The sequence below is a fragment of the Lygodium microphyllum genome, chromosome 2, assembly GCF_053477565.2.
Source record: "Lygodium microphyllum isolate KBCC chromosome 2, Lygodium_microphyllum_v1.1.10, whole genome shotgun sequence".
In the NCBI taxonomy this organism is placed as follows: domain Eukaryota; kingdom Viridiplantae; phylum Streptophyta; class Polypodiopsida; order Schizaeales; family Lygodiaceae; genus Lygodium; species Lygodium microphyllum.
The window spans coordinates 186929142-186944952 of NC_141136.1; the positions used below are offsets into that span (position 1 = coordinate 186929142).

The 15811-nt window shown below is 41.9% G+C and overlaps 1 pseudogene; it reads right to left on the reverse strand.

The window, feature by feature from the left end:
* Positions 1-2436: 2436 nt before the first annotated feature.
* Positions 2437-12031, reverse strand: LOC148040711 (U-box domain-containing protein 1-like; annotated as a pseudogene).
* Positions 12032-15811: the final 3780 nt, after the last annotated feature.

The window sequence follows — 15811 nt, forward strand, 5'->3', positions numbered from 1 at the left end:
GATTGGAGTTTCTTTAATCACTTACCGAGAGGTGAGATTGAGGGACATTACGACACTTGGAGTCAGGTATGTTCCCGTTTTCCTATGCACCCACGGGATGGGTCTTTGCCGTCATCACAAGACACATCACCCTATTCTGTACACTGCACTGTAAGGCTCCCTTGCCTTCCTTCTTGCACTTATGCCAGACGGGTTGGACGCACTAATGCACCATCAACTATGCACCCTGGCATACTCCTTCTGCACCATTCCCCTGTTGATTTGTAAACCGGGTATGAGATATGGGTTTCAATCATTCTTCCTCGAGTGATATTAGTCCTGGGGTGAGTGATTGTTCTTTTATTTCATTTGAATGATTGTGAGTGGAGTGCAATATCCCTCGTCATCGATAAATTTCATGTGCTTCCTTCCATCAGCTACCTCCCTAGGTGCTGCCGCACAGTCCCTGCTATGAAGGACGTGTATAGCAAAGATGCCTTGGTACCTCCAGAAGCCGACAACAACACTGGACGTGCCATCGACACTCAACCTTGCTTCTTGACGAAATGGGCCAAGTTTTTCTAACCCTCCCACTTTGGTTTTTTCGTGACGGTCATGTTTTAAGTGTGGGGACGTTAGTGGATGGTTTGTGGCATGGTCCTAGGTCCCTGTTGCTCGGTTAACCCTATCCATTGAGGTCTTAAGTGTGGGGACGCGTCCCTGCGCGTCTACATTGCCTACTCCTCTGCATATGCCTTAACCTGCTCATGCATGTATGACATGCCTTGCTGTTACCCTGATGGGGTCCCTTCCCACCCACCCGGTTATGTTCCACCCACCCTTGGGGTTGTTCCCTTGCAGTTTTCCTTCATTCCCTGCTTTTAAGGTCCTGCCATGTGAATGCACCCTACGTTCACCAAAGTCCAAATCCAACCGTATAGTCCTGTTTCTCTCTTTGAACTGACCATTTTTCCTTTTTACCTACCCCTATTCTGGTGTACAGTTTTTGAGTTATTAATTTTTGAAGCATTTTGCACAAATTCGCCGGTTTTCCATATGAACGCGCTTTTCTTGCTTCGAAACCATGATCTGATGCCATAGTCCTGACAACCACTTTTCCCTTGACATTTTTCCTTTTTACTCCGAGTCATTCCGATACACGGTTTGTCCATTATTAATTTTCCGGTTTTTTACGACTTTTTCATGCGTCTTTTTGACATTTTTCCATGTGAACCTGCCCTGTTTGCATTGGAATTCCAATTTGCTTTAACAGCCATGTCCCATGTGCCTTCCCCCACCTTTTTTCTTTTTCCTCCCCCCTCTTTCGCCTTCTGGATTTTTAATTATTAATTTTTAAATGAGTTTTCGTGTGTATTTTTGGAGTTTTTTGCATGTGAAACCCTCCTACTTCCACTGGAATTGCGGTTTAACGTGATAACCCTGTGCCACTCCTTCCTGCGGACATTTTTCCCGCATGACATTCCGGCGAACGATTCGTCCGATATTAATTTCTGATCCCATTTTCGGGTTTGTTTTTTGGGTTTTTCCCACGTGAACGCATCTTATCTTTGTCAGAACTATGTTTTGATGTGATAGGATTGTCGAGCACGTCTTTCTAGGCATTTTTTCTTTTTTTTGCACCTCGTTTCGATGCACGGATTTTCTGATATTAATTTTTAATTGCGTTTTTTGTTACGTTTTTTGTGTTTTTTGCACGTGACCACCCTTTACTCTCCCGGAACCTCCGTCACATATTTTTGTTGTTTTCCCCCTGTCGTCGTGCCCACTTTTTGTTTTTACGCTATTTCGTTTTGACGTCCGGATTGGGAGTTATTAAATTTTCTTTATTTTTATGAGTATTTATGCACTCTGTCCCGCGCGTGAACGCGCCTTTTTTCCATTTTACGCGTCTTAACGCGCCCCGGTCGTGTCCGTGTGCTCCATCCCTGCATCCCGGTGTCCTTTCCCTCCCGTCACTGCAAATTTTTTTACTCCTGCCCCGCGCATGCACGCGGGACAGGGGCGTCTCACCTCTTCTTTTGTTTTCCTTTTTTTAAATAAATAAATAATTTATTTATTTATTTATTTATTTTTACATTTTTTTTCTCACCCTCCCCTTCCCCCAACGGACCCTCCCTCCCAACCACCCTTCCCCTCTCTCTCTTTCCCTCTCTCTCTCTCTTCTTCTTCCTTTCCCCTCTTTCTCTCTCCCCGGTCCTCCCACCTGCACCCATCCTCCTTCCTCCTTGCACCCTCCATCACCCGTCTTTCTTCCTCCATCTCCTCCCTTCTCCCTCCATCCCCTCCCTTCTTCCCCTTCCCCCGCCTTCTCTTCCCTGCTCCCGCCCTCCCTCTCCTCCTTCCTTTCTCCTCCCTCTCCTCCCCTCCTCCACCCCTTCTCCTTCTAGCCGTCCAGAACCCCGCAGTGGCCCGAGCCGCCAGCCGCTACCTCCGCCCTCACCGGCCGTCCTGCGGCCTCGTCCGCGCGCCGCCGTCCTGCAACGCCCACCATCGCAGCCGCCCGCTAGTGATGCGTCGGGTCGCCTCTGCCCGCCTGTCGCCTTCGCCAGCAGGCCGCCTTCGAAGCGCAGGCGTCGTCGTCTCCTCGCCCCGTGCGCCTCGTTCGCCGCCCTGCAGCGCCGCCATCCCCCTCGTCTCTAGCCTGCAGCGCCTCCTGCTCCTCGTCGCCTTCGCCGCCCACGTCGCCCCCAGCTCCCTCGCCAGTGGCCTTCCGGCCGCCTCTTGGTCGCCCGCCTCATGCCTTCGTCTCCAGACGCCGCCAACTCCACCAGGAGCCGTCTCGCCGCCGCCGCTTCTTCCTCCTCTGCCTCCTTCTTCTTCCCCCTCCTCCTCCTTCCTCCCTGTCACCCCAGGTAGGTTAACTTAACTAACCCTACTTAGCATTAACTAATCCTAATTCACTTAACCTAACCATCATTAACTCACCTAACTAACCCTAGTTAGGTTAGTAACCCTAACCCTAACCCTACTTAGGTTAACTAACCCCCTTTAGGTTAGTCTCCACTGATTTAGTCCCGCGAACTGACTTATCTAACTTCCCCTAGACTAACCTAGTTCTATTTGACTAACCTGACTTGCCTTAGTCTCACTTACATGACTTACACATACTACCAGGACTTAGCTGACTTAATTTGACCTCACTTACCAAAATAAGTTGATTTTCCTGATTTAAGTGATTTCATTAATTTATAAATCAATTTCCACCTCATAAAAATTCTAAAAAATTCTAAAAATTCCCTTCGCTTTTTGCCAATTTTTGGAAATTTGTCAGCTGGAAATTTCCACCCCCAAAATTTCTGAAAATTATATATTTCCTTATTTATCCCAAAAATTACCAACAACTGTCAAAAATTCATTTACCATTAGTAAAAAATTCTAAAACAAATTCTAAAAATTTCCCTTTACCCCCCTTGACCATTTTCCATTTATTTTTCACTTTAAAATATTATCATACACGGTACCCCTATTTTTATTTATAAAAAAAACAAAACAAAACCAAACAACAAAACAACCTCACAAATAAAAACCACCCATAAATAATCACAAATTACAAAAATTAAAAAACAAAAAAAACAAAATCAACATACCCACTAAGGTGTTGTCTTTGTTGTTTCGTCAGTGGTCTTTACTTTTCTTTTACTGGATTCACTTCTTTTGGGGGACTCTTCCGTGCGCATTTAGGCATTATATACACACCCCTTCCAGGTATTTCTTTTATATGCTTTATTTATTTTCATTTTCCCCTTAATCACAACTTAATTGTTAAAATGAACTCTTTATTCACCCACAGTTTCCACGCGCATTCGCGCTACACACACATACTTTTTAATTAAAATAAACCCGCCGTTCACTTAGCACGCGCTATGTGCGCTAAAGAGGCACTTTAAAAATTTTCATTAAAATGAACCAGCCATCACAAGAGCACACGCTGGAAAAAAAGCGCTCCACATCACCTTAATTTGTAATCAATGAACTTGCATTTAAAGACCCAGTCTGGGTATCGAAGTCCGGGATTCGAATTAATGCACCGTTTTCACATAATAATTGGTACTTCAATTTATAATAAGAAACCGCCGTTTTCTTGCTAAGGTTTATCACCTAATAAAAATTCACCTATTCTTAATAATTTATTAAAATCAACCCTTCAGTAAATTAGTTCTCCTTCACTGCACTTAATGAACCGTTTCGTGGGATGGGTATGCGCAGTCCTTAGAGTTATTTCCATGGTCAACCACTGGTTTATCCACGATGTAGTCGATATGTGTCAGATGTGGTATTGTTTTGGTTTACTGTCTTTGATACGGTTACGGGTACGGTGTGCAGTTTTTTCTTTTATTTCCTGATACGAGGTTCTAGGTGTTTGTCTGATGCATCGCATGAAGCTTTCGGTCGCATATGTCTCAAGGTCATGTCAAATTTTTTCTAGGCTGTGGTTTGCTTGGGGTTAGTTGGTCGAGTCACATTTTATTGTTTTGGTTGTTCTCTTATCCTTGGTTTTTTTTTTTGTCTGTTGCTTTGCAGGCATTCTCCTTGATTGTTTGTGTTTGTGGTGTGTGTGTAACCATCTGAATGGCGCCTTCTCATGCTCCTCCCCCTATCCAATACGTCCCATTAGTTAGTAGGGATTACTCTTCCCTACTTACTTTTGAGCCTCTCACGAAGGCGGGACTCGCTGCTTTTGTGGCTACTTCTTTTCCATTGCTTCCCGAGGATCCGTCGTTATGTGATGAGTTTTTGGCCTCTTACAGCAAGAAGACAGGACTAGTCCAGGGAATTTCTATGACTTTAACACCTCGAGGCTTAGGGAAGGCTCTGTCTCTTCCCTCCAAAGGTGAACCTTTTGTTACCACTCGTCAGCTTTTCTCTAATGAAGAGATTCTGAAGCTGTTGCAAAAGCAGACAAGGGAAATGCTGGATGTTAAGAAGGTGATCAACTCTTCAGGAGTTTCCTTTTCTATGATCATTGATCCCGTATGGAAGACGATCTGTCAGTTTCTCCAGGACAGGTTTATGCCTGCCAAAACGCCATCCCAATACTTGTCCAAAGAGCTTTTCACAGCTTCCAGGATGGTGTTGAAAGGAGTTGCTATTGATTGGAGCACTTACCTCCTCACTAAAATGGATCAACATTTTGTCAAAGTCACCAGGGGTAATGTTACCAATGTCACATATGGATCATATTGGTCTGCCTTCTTGACCTATTCAGGTTTACAGAAGACTGTGCCTCCACCTCCTCCATCAGATCCGGTACCTCCTCCTCCACTTCAGATGATTCCGAACCCATTGACATAGAGGATGATGATTCTCCGCCTCCCCTGGTCATCCAGCGCAAACACTTGAAGAGGGTAGTGGATAAAGCTCATTCCGTACTTCCTTCAGTGTCCATCCCTGCTACCTCTGGCAGTGATCTCCCTGGGTATCTCACTTGTAATAACCTGTTCAGAGCACATCGTAAAGGATCATTGGACATATTAGTTCCCTCCTTGAACAATCTAGTCTCAGGAGATGCAATTCCTTTCCTCTATAAAGATATTCAAAGTTCCATTGAATTGTCAGTGACAGCATGTGTTCAACAGTTGTACGCGTCTTTTTATGAAGAACTCATGCAGTCTAAGGACTAGTTGCATAAGGCAACATCCGAGTTAGCTTCTGCTAAGGATACCCTAGCACATTTGTTTAAGCAAATGGAACAACAAACCCAACTGGTTGCCACCCAAAGCGATGAGATCTCTTCTTTGAAGATCCAGTTACTAGAGGCTCAATCCCAGGTTACTAGCCTTTCAGAGGAGAAGGAGCGGATGTCCAGAGAGGCGCAGGAGTTCCAAGCTATCTTAGATGACAAACTTTCAGCTTTACAGATTGCTAATGACACAGTGGCATCCCAAGCCTCCCAAATCAAGCAGTTGCAAGATCAACTGGCAAAGTCACACTCTGTTCCTCCAAGCCCTAATGTTCCCTTGATTCCTTCTCTTTCACAGCAGGACTTGGCTGCTCTTCAGAGACACGCTACTTTGTGTCCTCTATTCCAAGATAAAGTGGAAAGATTGCAGTCCAGAATGGACTTGTTATGGTCTACATTTGAGCAGTTTCAGGAATATGTTCCACCAGACCATTCTTTCTTTGTCCACTACCACTTACAGAAGTTAGTCTTCTACATGAAGCTTTCCACGATGGATTTACCTCTTCCAGAGGATGGATGGAGTGGGGCTTGGTCAGCTGAGTTGTTGACAGAGGTAGTAAGGATGGTGTTTGAAGATTCTGTCACGCCAGATACCATGTTGATGTCCTACATGTATCTACGAGGAGACTTGTTAATTCCAGATGAGGTGGATATGGCATGGTATGTGGGGGATGTGGTTCTACGAGCTGTTTTGTATGTCAACCATTTGGAGTTGCGCATAGCTGACATGTTCCAGAGTTACTTCTCCAAAGTGGCTGATTGTCATGATAATTCATGGCATCCCATGATTGATTCCGTGGTCCTGAATCAAAGACAAAACATAGCTCCTACCTCTGCCCAAAGTACTAATCAACTGAGGATGGATCTCTTAGCCTGTCTTTCAAAACATAATCCGTTTGATTCTTCCTTCTTTGATGCCTATCATCGACGATCTCTCTTAGGAACTTCTGTTCCTACCCTCCTCTATTACCAACAAATGGCTCACCGCTATGCTATATATCTTTCCCTTTGTCAATCTCATTCCACCACTATTTTACCCCTTCTTTTCCAACCTTCATCTTTCCCTCAAATTCCCATTTTTACATATTGTTCCTTTATTGAGGATAAGGTATTTTCCCCTTCTCCACCCTGTCCTTCTCCATCCATTTATGTACCCTCTACATTTCCTATTTATCAGTTAACACCCTTCCTTAGTGATTCCCTCCAAATTTCTACCACTCCTTTAACCTTTTCTTCCTTTTATGATTTTTCCTATCCCTCCCTTCATCCACTTTTCCTTGTTCCACTACCCTCTCCTAACACTTCTATATCTCAACCACCTCAGTTGGTTAGTGACTGTGACGGGTTTGATAATCAGATTTCCCGTAAAACCCGTAAAACACGCGAAATATGGGAAAATTGGGTGTTTTGGATGTATAAATGGAAAATATAATAAGACACACCAACCAAATTTGTGTTTTTACTGCAAATGAACCTAAGGGCCATAGCCCACAACTCATTTTGAATTTTCAGTTATTTAATATTACAAAAAAATAAGAAAAATAGAGAAAATTAAAAAAAATAAGGAAAAAATAGATTTGGAGTGCCGAAGATTAAGGAAAAATAAGAACCATGTTTGTGGATGTATGGGGGGTGTGAAGTATGAGGTTTAGCCTCAATTCAGCCCTACCTTTATGTTTTAGTGAGTTTTTATTGCTTTTCATACAATAAAAATGTGGAAAATGAACCCTAAACCTATGCACCATGCACAACCTAAACGGGTGAGGGGGTAGGGTGTATAAAAAGTGTTTAAATTCTGAATGAAATGATGAAAATATTGTTGGTTTTTATACATACCATTTAGATTGGTCGATAATTAAAGATTAAGAACCTAGTAGCACGAGGGTTTCTCGGTGCTAGGTTTATGCAACGCCGCATACGAGCGATAGTCGAAACCATTGAAAGAAATGTTTTCTAAATGTGCACCAATGCTGATTTTCTTAATTATTTGAGCACATAGACATTCACAATTTGCATAAATCATAAAGAAATAATAAAAGGTATCAGACAATACCTCCTGGATGCATGGAAATTGCTTTCTAGAGGAACATGACCAACGTTGAGTGAGTAAGGTTGCCCAAGCTGTAGGCTGGGCGTTGGGTCTAAGGGGGAAAGTAAAGTAAGGAAGCATGGTATATCTCCTGGAAATATGCGAATCATAAAAGAGAAGTTTGTGTTCATATGTGTTGTATATGTTTAGCGACGCATCGAGGGGCCAATCCCCAAGGTGTAGGAGAGTCGCAGTGAGGTAGCGACAGTCAGCCATGGCAGGACCTCCTATGTTTGTATTTCATGCTATTTGGCAATGTGTAGGGATTCCCTCTGAGGAGTGTTAATTGGGCTAGAGTTGAACTACGAGACATGATACAACTGCAAGATGTTTAGAAAGATGATATATGTGTCATCCACGCTCCTGGCCGCGAGGCCGTGGGGTTGTTGAGCGCATGATAGAGGTCTGGCTAGTGCATGAGCCAGTGCCGACCCATTTTAGGTCCCATCACAAGGATACAACACAACAAGCTAGTCTTGTGCAATCTTTCACATCACGTCCACAGCAATACACCAAGCAACCTTTTTCACTGATTGCTCAATAGTACATGTAATCTGCAACCTGTTTGTAGATAAATCTTATATTTTCTTCCTGCAAACACCTCAAAAATTACAGATTTGCAATTTGTAACTTATGCACCCACTTTCGGTCAATACAGCTGAAATCACAGTATACCCTGAAACTATTGTCCGCAACCTTGCAGCTCTAAAACAGGTCCTAAAATGGCCTCAGATGCCCAAAATAACTGTGGTAAATACCTAAATGCCTTGTCTGGAGAATATGTAGTGATATGCTCACACACCAAATCTCGCAGCAATCTGAGATTTTCACGTGGGGGTCTTTGGAGGAAAGAAGAGAAACAAGAAAGGGTATAGCACCTACCTATGTTATACATATCCTGTTGTGCTCACTACTCTTTGCCAGCAACCTTATTTCATAGACTACCTGCCTTTGTATTTCAGGTGATCCTGTAGCTAATTTTCTCACAAGAAAAGAAGCAGTTGTCCTGGCATCTTCTAGAGCTGAATGAGTCATTGTTACATTGCTACGATCTGTTGCTTGGTAGTTCAAATGTATTGTCACCACATTCATTGCCAAGAGAGAGAATCTTTTGTGCACACCATTGGCTAATCAAACTTCTTAATGCATAATTAGGAATCAAGCTGACATGAATGATTTTTTGCCCACTTTTGGGGCATGTTGAGTGGCCTGATTTGATCCACCTTGTTATTGAGCATCAGTCATATGTATGGCCAGTTACCACCAGCACAGGATTAGTCATCAATTCAAGAGAGACTCGGCACCTAAATTCATCATGTAGAATTAAATTCCTTAAATTTAAGTCATCATCACTAATGTTGGCTACAGAAGCTTGATTTGCAATTTTATCTAGGTGTGGATTAAGGGCAGCTAAATAATAGTTTTTAGGGATTGATGGAACCTAGAACGGGCTGGCACTGGCTCATGCACTAGCCAGACCTCTATCTCAGGCACTCAACAACCCCACGGCCTCGCGGCCAGGAGCAATGATGACACATACATTGCCTTCCTAAATGTCTTGTGTTTGTATTACGTCGTTTGTAGTCCGTCCTTCTCTCACCCACTACTCCTCAGAGGGAGTCCCTTACACATTGCCTAATGGCACGAAGCACAGACATAGGGGGTCCTCCAACGGCTGAGTGCCACCACCCCTCTGAAACTCTCCTACACCTTGGGGATTGGCCCCTCGATGCGTCACTCAACATATAAACATGTCGCACAAAATCCACTCAAGGTACCATTTAATCGTATATAGGAATGTACTATTGTCCTTACTTCTCTTTCCCCTAGACCCCACAACTAGCCTATGGCTTAGGGTATCCTGTCTCTCACTCAACGTGGGTCAAGGTCCTAATGAAAGCAATTGTTGTGCATCCAGGATTTCTGATACCTTTAAATATTTTCATGATTTATGCATATTGTGGATGCTAAGTGCTCAAACAGTTATGAAATCAATATTGTGCACATGTGGAAAACATCCTTTCAATGATTTTCAACTACCGTTCTTATGCGGCGTTGCACGAACCTAGCACCAAGGAAACCCTCGTGCTACTAGGCTCTTATTTTATAATTATTCACCGACCTATATGGCATGCAAACAAAAACAGCAATCTTTTCATCATCTTACTTTGCATTTAGACACATTCTAACCACTCTGCCCTCCCATTGATCAAATGTTGCATTGTGGTATGGATTTATAGGGCATTTTGCAATCATTTTATGTGTAAAAAATGGAAAAAGATGCACTAGAACAAGAAGGTGGGGTTGAACTGAGGCAAATCCTCATGCTTCAGTTCCCACAAACATTCACAAATGTTGTTCTTAATTTTCATTAATTTTCCGCACCCAAAATGCATTTTTCCCTATTTTTTATGGTTTTTCTCTATTTTCCTTGTATTTTTCCTTATTTTTGCATTATTTTATTACTAAAAATTTAAAATAGATTATGGGCTGTGGCCCTTAGTTCCTTCTTGTAGCAAAAAATGAAAATTTAGTTGGTGTTCCTATTTATTCTTCCATTTTTATGCCCAAAAACATCATTTTCCCTTGATTTTCCATATTTTACGTGTTTTAGTATATTATTTTGAACCACAAGATGCATATTTTTCGGATTTTCTGATTATGATCAACAAGTACTCATAGATGACACCAACATAAACAATATTTAGCCCACATGAACAACATTTTATCAATCAAAAGCCATGAAATCTCAAATTTCCTTTGAAAAAATTGAATTACCGCTTATTTGCGTGTTTTGGGTTTCATGTCCATGACTGCAAATCTGAAAATCAGCAGCACTTCATGCTCAGCACGATCACAAATCACCATTCCCAGCCCGTGGAGCAATCCGATCGATACTAGACAAGCCTCCATCATTCTTTCTTCTTCCTTCCTCTTCCCACATGAACTTGCCTTTAGAAGAGAGAGAGGGAGGAGAGAGAAAGACTAGATTTCCATCTCAGCATTCAGGCCATCAATTGACGGGCGAAGGGCGGCGATAGAGTCAGCAGGCAAAGGGGAAGCAAGGGCAATGATCACTCGGGTAGGTTGTTTGCAGGCTGCCTCCTCCCTCTCCATCTTCTTAGCGCATTTTTCGGCGCCATCCTGCGTGCTCTTCTTCCCACGATTTTTCATCTTCATTCTCCACCTTTCTTTCATGTGACATTTAAAATTGGGCTCCCAAAGGTCATGCCCACTTTGGCCACTCTAATGTCCACCTCTTCGCATCTTGACCGGTTTCTTGGCCATTTCCCCATCCGGACTCGGAATTGAGCTCTGAAAAATCTTGGGCGTCCGGCTTGGCATTCTGCATTGGCCAGTAGCTCGTGTCAACCTGCACGATTGTCTGAAAAATTATGAAAAATCAACAAGCGTTGCTCGGGCACCTTTAAAGCACTTTGACGCTTAAAATCGTCCTAGATCGAGCCGCCGCCTTTGACGGTGAATATTTTTCCCTTGATATTCATAATTTTTAGCTATTTTTAAGCACTTTCCGGCACCAAAATTCCGCTCTTAGGGATGCCTTGGCCATAGATGACACATGTAGCATATCGCAAGAATGTGATCAGCTTGCTGATGGTTGATATAGTAGCAAGTTTGCTTGTGTATGCTTGGTTATGTATCTCTTGTTCCAATAACCAGATCTCTTTATGGCAAGATCTGGTGTGATATAACTCCAGAGCCTCGAGAATCCATTGCATTTTACCTGCATTGCAATCAGCTTTTCTTTCCATGTCATGAATTGCAGACAGCAGCGCCGAACAAAATCTCTCGTCAGCTACCTCCTTGATAATTTTCGTTCTCTTCAACTGTACATGAACCAATTCTATTTGCTCGTGGAGCTCTTCGGGTATGTCCATGAGCTGTAAGGGAAAGACGTCTAAGGCCTGATCCATAGCTTCAGCAATTCTCTTGAACTGATGAACAATGGCTTTGCTGTAGACTATTTGCTACATGCTGCTGCGCTCGAAGCAATCTTTGAGTAAGAGTTCAGCTGTTCTAATGGTGAAACAAAGCTGTTTAAGGCATATCAAAGCTTATGGAGACAGGGGAGCTTGGGAAATGCTTAATTCTTCAAAAAGCATGGTGAGCAGTTTAATCCTTCTCACCATCATTGATGTATTGTGCCGGTGGTGCACAGTAATTGGTCCGAAGGATGGTACAGTCTGAGACATGGTGATCAAGCCCTTGATTAAGGCGTGTCGATTGTTCAAATTAGCCATGGTATGACTTGTTTCCATCCAGTTGGGATGAGGCTCAAGTCCGTTGGGGACGAGAGATTTATGAATCAGACAATACCTTGCCCATGCAGTCGAGTACAAATTTCCCCATGCAACCAGGCACAATTTGGATAAAGGCTCGAGCACATACTAATAAAACTCCAACTACTTGTTTGTTCCTGGTCCCCCATAACGCGATGGTGTTGATCATTTCATGATCAAGCCCTAATTGATCATCAAGAGCTGTGAACTGTGATTCAAATTACCCATATTACAACCAGCCATGTCTGGGATAGAAGAGATGGATACAATTCAGATTAATTCATCATATTGACTCGAGGCCACTAGCTTATCAACATCTCTCTCGCTCTTATACTGGGTTGCATCTACATTAAATTTTACATCAACCTCTATAGGTAGAAGCCATAGCTACTAAGCATGCCAGCTTGACATTCTGAACCTTTAAAAGGTACCATTCATTAGTGTGTGCACTACGTTGTTGATGAGAACTGATATGTGACCCTAGTTCAATTTCTTGAAGTCATAATTAGTCTCATATGCTCAAGACAACTTATAGTTTGCACACTCTTGTATCACAAAAAGTTTTGGATAAATTCCTACATTGTGAATTACGATAACATCATGAGCTTCTATGAGGACCATATACCTATCTAAGTGTAGTTGGGTTCAGGCATCGATTTCCAACAGTGATCAGCTTCGAATGCAACAATTTTGACAATTATATATGACAATAATTTAACCCATCTTAATATGGTTTTTAATTGACCATTGTGATTACCCTGATAACGAAAGCAAAGAAGTGGTTTAATTTTCTTTTTTGGTCAATGCTCAATTGATCTGATGGTGAAAATGTTCCCAATGATCGAAGCAAACCTCATCGCCAGTACACAACACTTATGGATTTGATGCAAACTACAAGACTTGGGGACCAATGCAAGAATAAGGCGATGACATGGTTCACCGAATTTCTAAGTAATCACTTTAGACAGGAAGCCATCTCCCTGTTAGCAAAGAAAACTTAGGTTTTTTATTTTTGCATTCACAGTTCTCCTTTTAATGGCCTTGACCCATGCTTGTTGACTATAGGGAAATCGGAGCCAGAGACTCCTGGTTCACTCCTCTTACAACATAAGTAAGATTTTGTTGTAAGGTATTCCAAACCTCCATCTGTAGTCTACTTGAAGATGATTTATTATTATTTTTGGTTGTGTGTAGGTTGCAATTTCTTATGAGGCGGTAAGGTGCAAGTTGTGCTCATCATGAAGTTTGGGTGAAAGATTGAAACACATCTGACAACTGGCGGTAAGGTGCAAGTTGTGCTCATCATGAAGTTTGGGTAAAAGATTGAAACACATATGACAATTGTTGTTGCTGTGTAGGTCAAGGCTCTTCTAGAGCTTCAGGATGGGTACAATATAGTCTGCCTCTCCCATGTAGGTTAGCAGAATCATACAATGCTGCCCTTGCTATACTTCATGTTATTTCCATCTGGGTGTGTGGCTTTTAAGCATAGGTTAGATCAATAAATTGTACATGTCTTATCACTATTAGGATGTTGCTAATCGGCTGATTTTTCTACATGTAGGGAAATGTGATTGCTCATGGGATTATTGAATGGTGTGATGGAGCGCCTCATGTAAGGAATTCTACAGTTGGCAAATGAAATTTGATTCTGCTCAAGCTAGAAAGAAGACAGCTCTGAAAGAGTTGACTAGTTTTTTTTACCATTGTAGTTCAAGGTACAATGCTGCACTTGTTGCACATTAGCAAGAAATGAATCCCTTTTAAAGACTTTAAATTAGGCTTATTGGCCACTTGTTGCTTAAAGGCTTTACAAATATCATCTCAATAATATCAGATGCTCTTTAAATCATGAGAGGAAGTGTAACTCTACCAAGACCACAACAAAGACATATTATTTTTTGTATTTTAGATTACTCATGGAGTTAGATATAGAAATAATGAAAAGCTTGAAGGAGATTGCATTGTTAGGGAGGCATCCTAAAATGAAGAAAATTGATCTTGTGGGAAAGAGTTCTTTGTGTGAGTGTGTAGTATGGAAGCAATGAAAGGAATACAGAGAGAACTCATAGAAGATTATGAGGGAAACAAAACACAAATCTAGCTTCAATGAATAAGAAATAATACTAATACAACATCATCTGCACATTGTAAAGATTTGCTACGAGATTGATGATGAAGTACTAAAATAGAAAAACATAGATCATGAAGTGATGTAATTTGCAGATGAAGCAGAACAGATCTAAAATGCATCAATTGAGATGCTACATGGCAATCTGCAATAAGTGGTCAGCAGGCCTGGAGTGGAAATGTAGCAGCTCGATAGGTCATGTTGGTTGTAGCTGACTTGAAAGATCTCAAATAGTAATAGCTGAGGTGAGGATGATGAATTAGGAGAAAAACTAGTAGATAGAACCACATGTAGACTGTCATCAGCACGTGGAGGGCAATGAATAGGCTGCAATAGCCCGTGGATCGGGTTGTGATGGTTGGCTGAGAGAGGAGTGTCTTTGGCTACCAACCCAGGGTGGGGGCCAGGAGCCCCTTACCCTCTATGGCAACTAGTGGCAACTAGCTAGATATGCGGTGGCTCCCAAGCAAAAGCTCATGTTATTGAACACTATTAGGGGAAACCAAGGGAAAACAATCCCCTTTTCCACATGGGAAAATTATGTCAAAAAAACTTCTTGTGATTGACTATATTCCATCTTGACATTTGATTTGTGGTCTGTAAGAATAGAGAGATCATGAAGAATTTGGTCACTTCATGCGATAATCATGGCGAATTTGGTCAAGATATCCTAAACAGCAGCAACCTCCTCGAGATTAAGGCCAACATGACTGCAAAGGATTCAGATCCATCTGATCAACTTGGCCATATCATGAATCAAGTGAATCAAGCTGATATTTCAACGTTAGGTGGTATGATTAGCATATCCTTAAATTGGCCATGGACATCCATGCTACTTAGCAGATCAAGCCTGGGCAGCACTGGTCAAGAGCATGTGCTGCAGCTCAACAACATGGGTGGATCAAGTGGCATGATTGGTGATGATGATTTGCATAATTTGCAGGATAACTTCAATTTGTTATCTTCTATTTCTAGACATGTTCAAGTTGATAACTCAGCAAATCTGAAGGCTCTGAGGTAAGTGGAATGGAGGTTTCTTATTCTTTTAGTAAAAAGCTTTCTGGGTTATGGGTTAAGGGTTGTTATACAAAACATTAAAAAAAGATATGATAGGGAAAGGAGGAAGCTTATCTTGCTTTTGATGCATCTTTTTATTAGACTGCAAGGTCTAGAACTTGAACTTCTCTCATGGATGGGAACAATAATCAATAAGAGCATATGCATGCTAGATATATAGCTACTAAAATCCAAGCACCACTTTGCATCATTTGATGTGCAGGATTAGTTGAACTATGTTGATATAGAATAGATTTCAGATAGATCTGCTTCTCTAATTGTCAATTCTAAAAGTTCTTTCCCTTCCCGTCAGAAGCACATTAGATTTCAGGTGGAGTATTTGACCAACGAATGAAAGCAAATTAATTAGAATAAGATATGCCTTCCTTCAAACCAATGACTAAGTACTTTTTTCATTTTCGAATCACTGTATGGCACAACAAGCCATGGCATGTCATTGAAGTAGTTGTCAAAATATTCTTGGTCTTCATCAGATGAGCTAAACACAACCTCAAATTATGTGATAGCATCATTGATGCATAGAACAATGGTGC